The sequence below is a fragment of the Poecile atricapillus genome, chromosome 4 (genome assembly GCF_030490865.1).
Source record: "Poecile atricapillus isolate bPoeAtr1 chromosome 4, bPoeAtr1.hap1, whole genome shotgun sequence".
Classification (NCBI taxonomy): Eukaryota; Metazoa; Chordata; class Aves; order Passeriformes; family Paridae; genus Poecile; species Poecile atricapillus.
The window spans coordinates 44480108-44491251 of record NC_081252.1 but is presented as its reverse complement, the minus strand read 5'-3'; the positions used below and the strand labels follow the sequence as shown (position 1 = coordinate 44491251).

The window sequence follows — 11144 nt, the reverse complement described above, 5'->3', positions numbered from 1 at the left end:
TGAGGCCTGCAGCCATGAGATACACTGTGGCTATGTGGTAAAGGGATTTCCTGAGGTATGCCATGAGGTGGGTGCTGGAGGGGTTACAGTGGGCAGGATGGCCTGGTGGTGGAGGTGAGGGGTTATCATTAATCTTACCTTAGCTCTGCAACTGGCCAGATGGAAGAGGCAGTGATATTACATGCACCCTGGGCATGACTCACAGCCTTTGTAGTCTCTATCATATCCCTCCTTTATATATAAAGTGGCTGCACCACCCCGCTGTTCCTGATCACAGTAACAGTCTCCACTTCTCCCAAAAGTGTTTGAAATCCTCCATGGCAGAGGATGAGAATGTGACCACCATGCAGACAAGTTGATGGGCTTGTTCCTCTCCCCTCCCTAAAGCAGGGTCAACTCTGGCAAGATTTCCACCAGCACCAGAACATACCTGGAAACACTTATACATAGTGCTGTACTCTCATAGATTATGTAGATCTACTGAATTTATCACTGGTGTAATCTAAAAAGAATCAGTTAGATTGCCTGTTGCTCAAGTAAACTGCACTCCTTGTTAACTTGTGGTCATGAATGACACTAGACTTAGAGTGTGGGCCACATTGTGCATCAGAGACCTTACTGAATACAGCCAGACTTAGAGTGCTGAATTGGTTATAATCAGAAATTAAACCTAGCCCCTCTGATCTCTGAGGACTAGTTGGAAAGCAAGGGAATTTATTTTCTGTTGAATTTCTATACTCTAAGCACCAAATAGTTAGTAGAGGTAGGGCTTAGGAAATGAGGTATTCCCATCAAGTCCTTTCAGGCCAAGTACTAGATTCTTTCATAATGCTAAGGAGGTATCTAGATACTTCTAGAGGGATGATGTTTCAGTCTGTAGGACTGCTTGTAGAGACAGAGCTTGTTGGAGAAGGCAGAGGGAGAGGTGATAGCATCCTTTTTTCTTATGTCTTTCCAAAACACTCTATTTGTAATAATTGTTCATCCCACAGACTGACTCAAATTCAGCCTTTTTACTGGATCACATTTTCCCGATTATCCATGGGCTCACTAGCTCACCAGACCTCCTTGCCAGATGAAGTCAGGTGAAAGAGTGGGTGAAAACACTTTAATGAAAGTGAATATACTACCCAGGTAGAACAGTTCATCACGTCCATAAAGGGAGACCTTTCATGCCAAGTGTGGCTGCAGCTTCCAAGCTGAGGTGGAAAGCAAACACCTGTTTACACCTGAAGATCTGTGAATACCTGGATCATCAGTTAAATCATGTCCAGAAGGCTTTTAAGAAGTCTGACTTTAGTGTTTTGCTGACTTGAAAAGCCAACAGAACCACAAACTTTTCAAAGATCAATTAGGAAGTTAAAAAAGGTGATGAGATACCTAATAATTTTTACTTTTTTTTAGTAAAACAACAACAGCAAAAACACCAAACCAATAAAACCAACACAAATTTCTTTTTTGAATAAACACATTTAGTTAGGCAGTGGAAGGAGGAAGAAAATAAAAGACCCAAGCTGAAACTGGGGAGGCAACTCATGCTGTCTGGTTCACAGCATGTCAAATACTCCCTCTGGCTAAGCAAATCCTTCTTTTAAATGCAGTCACTCTCTCTTCTTCCTATAACAGCCTCTGAGAGTACCCATTTCAAATATGAGTTTGGTAAAAGAAAAAAAGGCAAGTCAGACACTAATGCTTGTAAGCCCCATGGGAACAGTCCTTCCTTGAGAACAAAATCCATACTTTTAAGTACTCTGCTCCATAAGAAAACCCATGGAACTTAGCCAAAATTCAAATTTGGGGTTGCTCAGTCTGGGGAAGAGATGGTTCCAGGAAGATCTTAGAGCAGCATGTAAATATCTAAAGGGGGCTGGGGACAGCGTTTTTAGCAGGGCCTGTTGCAATAGGACAAGGGATTTTGGTTTTAAATTAACAAAGGGCAGATTCAAACTACATTTGAGGAAGTTCTTTTACGATGAGGAACATGTTTTACGATGTTTCTGTGTTTCACCAGGAGCAGGTTGCCCAGAGAGGTGGTAAATTCTCCATCCCTGGAAATAAGGAAGGTCAGGTTGGACAGCATCTGAGCAACCTGGTCAAGTGGAAGGTATCCCTGCTTGCTGCAGGAGGAGTGGACTAGATGGCCTTTAAAGGTCCCTTCCAACACAAATCATTCTTTGTTTCTATGATGATCCGGTTGTCAGCAAGTACTGGGTCACCTTTTATGCATGATGCATTGCTCGTGGAAGTTCATATGGTTTCTCCTGAAATTTTAAACTGCATTACTCTACACTCACTGGATTACTATACAATCACATGCAATTCATATTTTCAACTGTCATATCAATTATTTTTTGCTAAAGCCAGGCGGCATGTATATGAAATCACATCTAGTAATTAGAAACATAAACAGTATGAATAATAGCTGCTAAATTAATACTTTTCACTTCATATTCTATAAGGAATGGTACCCATGACCAGGAAAAACAATCTTTCAGCTGTGTATTTCCTTCTGCTTTCAATTGCAGACAGAAGAACAGTTACAGCAGAACTCTGTCTTTCTGAGGGACCAGGATCAGAGGTAAACTACTGCTTCCTCACCACGGGGTGTCACTGCAGATAGCACAATGCTCTCCAAAGCTCATCTCAATGAGTCATGCAAAATGAAATCCAAAAGCCTGCTGAATGAAGCAACGCTTTCATAGCTGTCAGTGGTTGATTGCTGTCAGCTCATGTGTTTATTACATCCTGGGACTTGCATCTTGAAGTATGTGAGAACATCATATTGCTGCTTCCCAAGAAAGCCGCGGTGTCTTACTGCATATCAGAGTAAACAAGAATCTGCTGATTTTGAGGCAAAAAGGGCTGTCTTTCCTGCCCTAGACCTACACAGAGAATACTTCCAACTATGGAGCATGTCCCCCTGCAAATCCCTGTCATACCACTGATAGTCCTGTTACATTTGATTAAAAAAAATCCACTGCACCCCCAAAACAGGTTTCTGCCATATCTGTGGTGATCTTCAAACAAAAGACTGGTGCAATAGCTTGCTTTGCCTGCATCATGACAGTCAATTAGTGGAAACAGAGAGAAGAAAGCCCTCATTTTAAGCTCCTAATTTTAATTTTATGTCTTCAAATCAAATTCTGAAGTTCAGATTTTCCTGCATAATCACAAACCAAAAATTTTGGACCTGTGTTCTCCTAAGAAATGAAACAATGTTCTTTCTTCCTAGAGACCAAGATGTTCTGTCAGGAAGATAGTTGCATAATTAAAGTGTCTCAAAAGAAAACAAGGTGCACTGTAGTCATTTTCCAAAAGTGATTTTGCTTAGTGTTGGCAGGCAAGATCTGACCTCAGGTTAAATAGCTCACCAGTGCTGCCCCCAGTGTCAAAGGACTAGCAATGGTGTGCTGCCTTTGCCTGCTCAGCACAGGACCAGAATATTTGTCTAGTTGAGCATGGTGCACTTTACAGGGGCTTACCTAATGAAATTCCATAGGATGGGGTGTGTAGAAGACCAGCCTAGATGACCTAATAGGTCCTCCTGGTTTCAAACTGTATGCAGAAAGGTAACATGCAAATCCATCTCGTTACCTCTGAAAGATGACCAGTAACAGGTTTTCCAGAATATGCGTAAACTGGTAGTAATATTGTCTGAGTGGTTTGAGAGTATCTGATACAAAGATATACTAACCACAGTACTCCATGACCATTAAAAAATGTTGATTCTATTTATTTTACCGCAAGACCTTTACAAAGAGTAGTGGAAAGAGCCATCACATAAAAAGTGCACATAAAAAGTGCAATTTACTATCAGCAGCATAAAAACGTGATTAATAGTAAACACTAACAGGGTGATTTAAATTTTCAAGATCCTTCTTAACAGACTCAAGCATTTCCTCTTTCTGTCTATTTCTGATACTGAACACAGAACATTTTGTGTTCCCTTTTATTCCATTCAGCTAAAAGCCACTTCCTCAAATGCACAACCCATACCTCTCCCGCATGATGCAATGCAAAAAGGCTGGCTGAAGGCAGGAGTAGTCTTCTCTGCACAGAGGGCTTCTCCTGCTGAGCCTCTTCACTCGTCTTTGCCTCCTCATCCTCAGCTGGCTCCCTGTGCTCAGCACACTCCTACCTAGCCTCAGCTGAGGCTATGAGCTTTCTGGATGAGGGATGACCTTTAGGTGATGCAGATGCTGTGGCTGCAGGAGGTCCTGAGCCTGGATGTGCACTTGGAAGACTGTGGCTTCCCCACCTGACATGTGGTCCCATTGACCACACTGCTGGTAAGACTGATGATCCCACAGATGTTGCTTTCTTCATACAGTCAGCCAGTTACTAAGACCTCAGAAAGCAAATAAAAACCCCAAAGTGGGCTTTGTTCTCCCAGGCTCTTCAGGCTTGACAGTTAAAACCAAGAATCCATAATTCTTGATTAACCTTTTCTTTCCCAGGATGGGATCTATATAAGAATGCATGCACTGTTATGATAAAATTGTCTCCTGAGCAGATCTGTGGAAGATGGGAGAAGCATCAGAAGAAGGATTTAGCTTTACTGAATCTCCAGCAGCACAAGAGGAGCTTGGCCTTATGTTTGGTAGCTTCTGCTTGCTGAAATGCTGCTGGGTGAAAGCACAGACTCACAGAATATTTTGGGTTGGAAGGGACCTTAGAGACCATCTAGTTTCAACACCCCCTGCCACAGGCCCAGACAGCTTCCACCAGATTACATTGCTCAAAGCCCCATCCAACCTGGCCTTGAACACTTCAAGGGATGGCAAATCCACAATTTCTCTGTGCACTAGGGAATTTCTTATTAATATCTAATCTAAATTTACCCTCTTTCAGTTTGAAGCTATTTTCCCTTGTTCTATCATTACAGGCCCTTGTAAAAAGTCCCTCTTCCACTTTTTTAGAGCCCCTCAGGTATTACATGGCTGCAGTAAGGTCATCCTAGAGCCTTTTCTCCATCAGGGTGACCAACCCACATCCAAAGGCAAAATGAAGACCAGATTCTTCCATCCCTTTCACTAGTTCCCATATTTGATGCCTGATGTGATGTATAAGCCTCCCTGGCCAGCACCCTGCTCTAGTGGGGCTTCCTTGTAGACCACCTCTAAGGGCCAGTGGTGCAAGGGCTCGGTGGCCCACAGGACTCCAGGTTTCTGCAGGGAAGCCCAAAGGGTGGCACTCACTTTTCTAAGTAAGTCACAAAAAGAAGAGTGGGGGTTTGAGTCATTCTGAAATCAGTTCAAAACCAACAGGTGCCTTAGCTGCTCAAAGTGACCTGACTCTGTGGTGGTGACAGAACAGCCTGAGCAGCAGGGAGGGACAGCAGCAGGGCAAGCAATGGAATCTGTGTCACTGGCTGGATGCTGCAAGGGCTGTATCTCCTCAGGGCTAGACACAGGCTGGGGAGACACAGCTGGGGCTGGGGAGAGCCTGCTGGGGAATATGGAATGCAGGCTTTACCTGCTGGGCCATGTCAATGCAGGCACGTTTTGATCAGCTTTTCCCAAAGGTACCACTGTGGGGGGCAGGCGGAGCAGGAAGGGCAGCAGCGAGGTGGGAGACCTGAGCAGGTGGTGGCACCTGACTGCAGCCTTGAACTACTGACCAGCAGCTCTGGAAACCCCTGGGAGACAGGAGGCTTTGCAGCAGTGTATTAGCTGCACTGAATCTTTTAACTTGGATGTTGACCTCAGGAATGTAATCAGAGAGCTAATTATAAATAGTTTGTGCAGTTGTTGATGAGATTAAAATGTGCTGCCACAGGCAGTTGGAAGCAGAGGGTTACTCCAGTGTCTACTAAAGATGCTGTACCTCCGTCATCTGTGGCTGCACAGCAAGTCTGAAAAAGGGAAGTGCTAAAAAAATACTCAAAAAATGGTCCCAGGGAGAGGGGGAAAGAGGAAGCAGCCTGGGTTTCAAAACTGGGGGTGAGGGACAAGGGGGAACAGGCCAGGGAGCAGAGAGAATTAAGAAGGAGGGAGGACAGTCACTGTGAGGGATCCCAGTCCAGGCATGGGCCAGGCTTACCTCAGAGCTAAAACACAATTACCTGCAATGAAAAAGGCTAAACCAGCAAAACCCAAAAACAAGGGATTGCCCTCAATATCAGAAGTAAAAACCTCCAGGTAAACCATCAGTGCTAATCGTGTTCAGGCAGCAGCATTTGATAGTGTGTGGCAGAAACCGAGGGGAAAATGAGGTAGGGAAGGAGAAGTGCAAGCTGTGAGTGACCCAGCAGCTTGAGGCACCTGCTCTAGCTGAGAGTTGTGCCCAGCACTGTGAGATGGGCACAAAATGTACCCAGGAGCAGCTGATTCTATCAGTCATGAGTTTGAGCAGCAGCTGCTGCTACACCTGTGCTGTTTCAGAGAGTTGAGGAAAGCTCCAGGAAAGCTCCCCAGAAAAGCATGAATTTTGCAACCTCAGATTTTGGAGTTGTCCAGCTCAAACTCCTCAGCTTAGGAGTCATCATCCCTGGAGATGTTCAAGAAAAGATTGAACATGGTGTTTAGTGCTGTGATCTAGTTGACAAGATGGTAATCAGTCAAGAATTAGACTTGATGATCTTAAAAGTCTGTTCCACCCTAAATGATTCTGTGATTCTGTGACTTAACATGCAAAGGGAACAGCAGGCAGGACAGTGGGGCAGAGAAGGAGGCAAGGAAATTATGTCAGGTGCTGTAGAAAGAGACCCTGCTGTGGCTTTTTCTAAAGCTAGTAAAAAAGAATTTTAAGGAGTAATTGGAGAGATGCCAGGAGCTTTGCAGGGTTCTGCTCTAGAGCATCATCCAAATGAGGGTGGCAGCTGGGAAGAAAGTGGAAGAGCACTTGCTGGGCAGTGAGGCAAGGATGGCTTTGGTGGGCATGGGGTCCAGGAAAAGCCTTGAAAACAGACAAGCAAGCTATGTTAAAAACCCGTGCTTGGAAGAGAACAATGAAGCAGCAGAGAGATGCAAAAGGAATAGAGCAAGGACCAGTGGTGGGCTGGGGAAACCACCAGAACACTCCAGGAAGCTGTTTGTGGGAAAACCACCTGCGGGAGGCCCAGGAAAACACTGGTGGCCAAGGTGTGGAGCTCTTGAGCAAGAGTTGTAGCTGTGAGGATGCCCTGCAAACGCCGGGTCACAGATCATCTACAGGAGAGTGTGGAGGGAAGGTGAGCTCTGCTAGAGTCCACAGGCTGCTTCCACGTCTGGAAAGGTGCTGCGGTCTCCCCGTGCTGTTTCCCTGCCAGCTCACAGTGCAGACCAATAAAGAGATTATTCAGGACAGACTGACCTGGAAGCTTCAGATTTCCCTCTCTCCTGCCTCTGAGTACAACTTGGTTTTCAGTTTGACAGGATAATGGATCAGCAGCACACGTGGTGGAATGGAGTTTGTGTCTCTGAATGAAGAAATCCCTGAGGAGAGGTGAGTCAGGACAAAAAGAGGAGAAAAGTATGGAGTGCTTCTCATTCACTTCTGAATGTTGGAGTATTTGGGAGTAAAACAACTCATCTATGAAATTCATAGATTGGAGAATTTTGCTGAGAGAAGCAGAAAAAGAAGTGTTGTGAAGGATTAAAAAGAGTGCTCTGAGAGATGCAACAAAGCATATACCTTTTCCCCCATTACTTCAAAACAAAATAGTAGTTATCAGCTTTGTCCTAGTGACTGAAACACTACTGCAGCTGAAGGCTGTCTTATTACCAACCCTGAGTGCATGCACAAATGACAGCAGCAACATTCACAGGTGCCAAGCTCTACAAACCCATTTAAATCAATACAAAATTCCCACTGATACAGTCTTCCCAAGTTCTGGCAGAAGCTGTTTCCCTATGGCTGGGTTTCAGCATCCCCTAGTGTGAATCTTTAGAGCTTGGTATTACCAGGTTGCAACACTATGGGAGGCAGAACAAAAAACAATCCATAACCTAAAGGGATAATACCTTGGATATGTTTCCTACCCAAGGTCTAAACAGAGTGAGAAAGCAAACACGCTTTACTGGCATAAGACATAGCAATAGGACTAATAAAAACCCAAACCCTATGAACAAAGAAATGTCAGTTGTCAAATTTCCTGTGGCTTTATGCTTCCTGCTTATGTTCCTTTCATGCCACACATATAAAGGGGTGAGCTCTCATCAGGGTTTTTTGGGTGCCTGTGGCTGTGGCAAATTACTCCTGTGCATGTTTCTTCACCAGGACGAAGGTGACAGCTACTGAGGGTGATTTGCTCTTGAGCTGATCATCACAGGCATCTACAGAGGCCCAGAGACTAACAGGGTGTTGAAACCTGTGTGCAGCTGAGCAGAATGAAAGCAGTACAAAGACATTGTGACATTCTACAATTCCTTCATTTTAATGATGGAGATGATTTTAAAAGGATCTACATTTCACAGGACTGATAATTACCCCACTAAACTTGCCACTATCTTGTATTTAGCTTACAAGTATGAAGCTTTGGGGAGATTCGCTGGGAGCCAGTTCACTCATTGGCCTTACTCTGGATTTGAGCTCTAAGCTATGTCCCTTAAAATTACTCCTGCAGTTGAATCATGATAGCAAAGAAAAAAAAATGCAGGGGTATTGCATTTAAGCTGGAAAATGAGATTCCAGCATGGATGTATGTGTAGATGTGGCACTGAGCAACAAGATATTTCTGGGCAAGGGCACTGCAAAAGACTGGAGCAAAATGCCATGAACCTTTGCAACCCAAAGATAAGAGCTGAAAAAGTGTAAAAATACAGAGGCAAGCTTCCTCTCCCTCAGGCTTCTTTTTTCAACTGTGTCCTGATCACTCCGTAACTGTGAGAGATAAGGTATCTGTAGTGGAGTTCACCATTTGCCTCCTTTCTAAAACAGAGGATCATTTGTTTTGCCATGTTGAAAAATATTGCAAAACACTCCAAACACTGATTGCAGGCATAAGTCAACAGCACTGCAGATGTTGCCCATTTTCAGGCTGATTTTGCTCCATGTCTCAGAGGCATATATAGCTTTGGCACAGCCACAGCCAAACTCCTCAACTCAACTCACTGAGGTCTCATGGGGATTTTGGTTGGGAAATGGGAAAACTGAAACTCAGATCTAATGAGATAAAGTGAGATCCTGAGTGAGGGTTGGGGGGGGCAGGAGGGAAGGTATTTTAAGGCACAGGCAGCCCTGCCAGCCTCATTGGCACAGTGTTGGGCAGTGAGGAGAGGACTTACCTGAGTGCCTGCTCCCATGGACTGCTGTGGTATCTGGCAGTGCATCAAACCCTGCTCTCTTACAGAAGTTTAACTTCCAGCAGGGATCAACTGGCTTTGGCCTGATAAAATCCAGTCAGCCATGTCAGGTTGGGTGGTCTGGGGGCTGTGCATCCACTACTCCCGGTTTTCCACAGTCATGGAATAACAAAGGCAGGTGGACAGCAGTCCTGTGATAATGGACACTCAATGAGCCTTCCAAGCCCTGTGGGTTTTGTCCTTTGGGCATTTTCTTTAAGCTAGCAAAATAACCAGCCTTAGTGCGCAAGCAACAGCATTGGAGTTCTGGCACAAAGTGGGAGATAAGGATCTGCAGAGCACTGGGTTTTTAGGGAGAGGAGGTCATGTTTTCCCCAGAACCATAAACAAAGTGGGACAAAGGGACATTTTGAACAACCTGTCTTTTTTTACCTTCCTCATGTCTTCAGCTCATCAGGGCTACTGCAATCACTACATCAAAAGCACTGTGGCCAATAGGTCTGGGAAGGTCACTCCACCCCTCTGTTGTGGAATAGAGACCCCACATGGAGTATTGAGTCCAGCTCTGGGGTCCTCAGCACAGGAAGGACATGGAGCTGTTGGAGCAAATCTATAGGAGAGCCACCAGGATGTTTAGAGGGATGGAGCATTTCTCCTATGAGGAAAGGCTGAGAGAACTTCAGTTCTTCAACCTGGAGAACAGAAGGCTTTGGGGTGACCTAACTGAGACCTTCCAGTACCTGAAGGGAACCTGTAGGACAGATGGAGAGACTTTTTACAAGGACATGTAGTGACAGGACAAGAGGGAATGGCTTCAAACTGAAAGAGGGCAGGTTTAGATTAAATAGTATGGAGAAATTCTTCATGGTGAGGGTGGTGAGGCACTGGAACAGGTAGCCCTAAACAGGTGTGGATGCTCCATCCCTGGAAGTGTTCAAAGACACATTGGATAGGGCTCTGAGCAATCTGGTCTAATGAAAGGTGTCCTTGCCCATGGCAAGAGTGTTGGAACTAGATGATCTTTAAGGTCCCTTCCAACCCAAGCCATTGTATTGATTCTGTGAATCCAGACCCTGTGACTTAAGGAGAAAAAACCAAAGTGTATCTTGATCAGTTCTGGTTGGTATTATAGTTTAGCTGTGCTGTCAAGTTGCGGGACAGGAAAGCAACAGTATAGCTGAAGTTCTTGACATGATTAATCGGATGTGATGACAGGCCATGTAGTGAAGCTCTTCTCAGACCTATCTTCCATGTCTGCTCCCTTTTGCACATGCAACCATTTAATACACTGGTATTTGACTCTGGCTGAGAGAGAAGTCATTGACTGGACAGGCTGTGACTTCTGAACTGGTGAAGTGAAATGCTGCTGCTGAGAGTGCCAGGTGCTAAAAGTCACACTGTTTTGGACAACTGGTCATGGACCAGTACCAGCAGATGAGCAAGTACTTGCAGATGAGCTGAAATGTTCTTCTTTCAAGAAGAACAAGATTCCCCAGGTGGGGAAGAAGGGGGACAGAATGTGATGAAAACCTTAAATACACAGTTCAGTTGGAAAAGAGTGGGGGAAGTCTGCACAAACACTACCAGCAGATCTGCTAACAGCTTTTGTGTGAATGTTCTCTGCAACTATTCCACAAACTATTTACAACAGGTTTATGTGCATTAAGATTTGGCTTGCCAAGCCTTGAAACACTAACTTTTCTTTGAAGCTGATTGGGAACTGTTAACATCTGCTTATCAGACTTTTACATATCTAGCCCAAGGTATAATTTTATAAGGCTTTCCCATACAGAGAACTCTTGACTCTTCAGTCAGATCCACTCCACAAGTGAAATGGCAGTGCGGGAGGAAAAGAAATGCAGTGAAATTATACATAATTTCTTTTTCTCCACCTCTATTATACAGGGAGCAGGTGAGTCA

General features: G+C 44.6%; 1 protein-coding gene across 1 annotated transcript in view; it reads left to right on the top strand.

Annotated features, from left to right (window-relative positions):
* CASP3 (caspase 3) overlaps positions 1 to 11144 on the top strand; it is a 51354-nt gene that overhangs the window by 12785 nt on the left and 27425 nt on the right. The window lies entirely within an intron of this gene.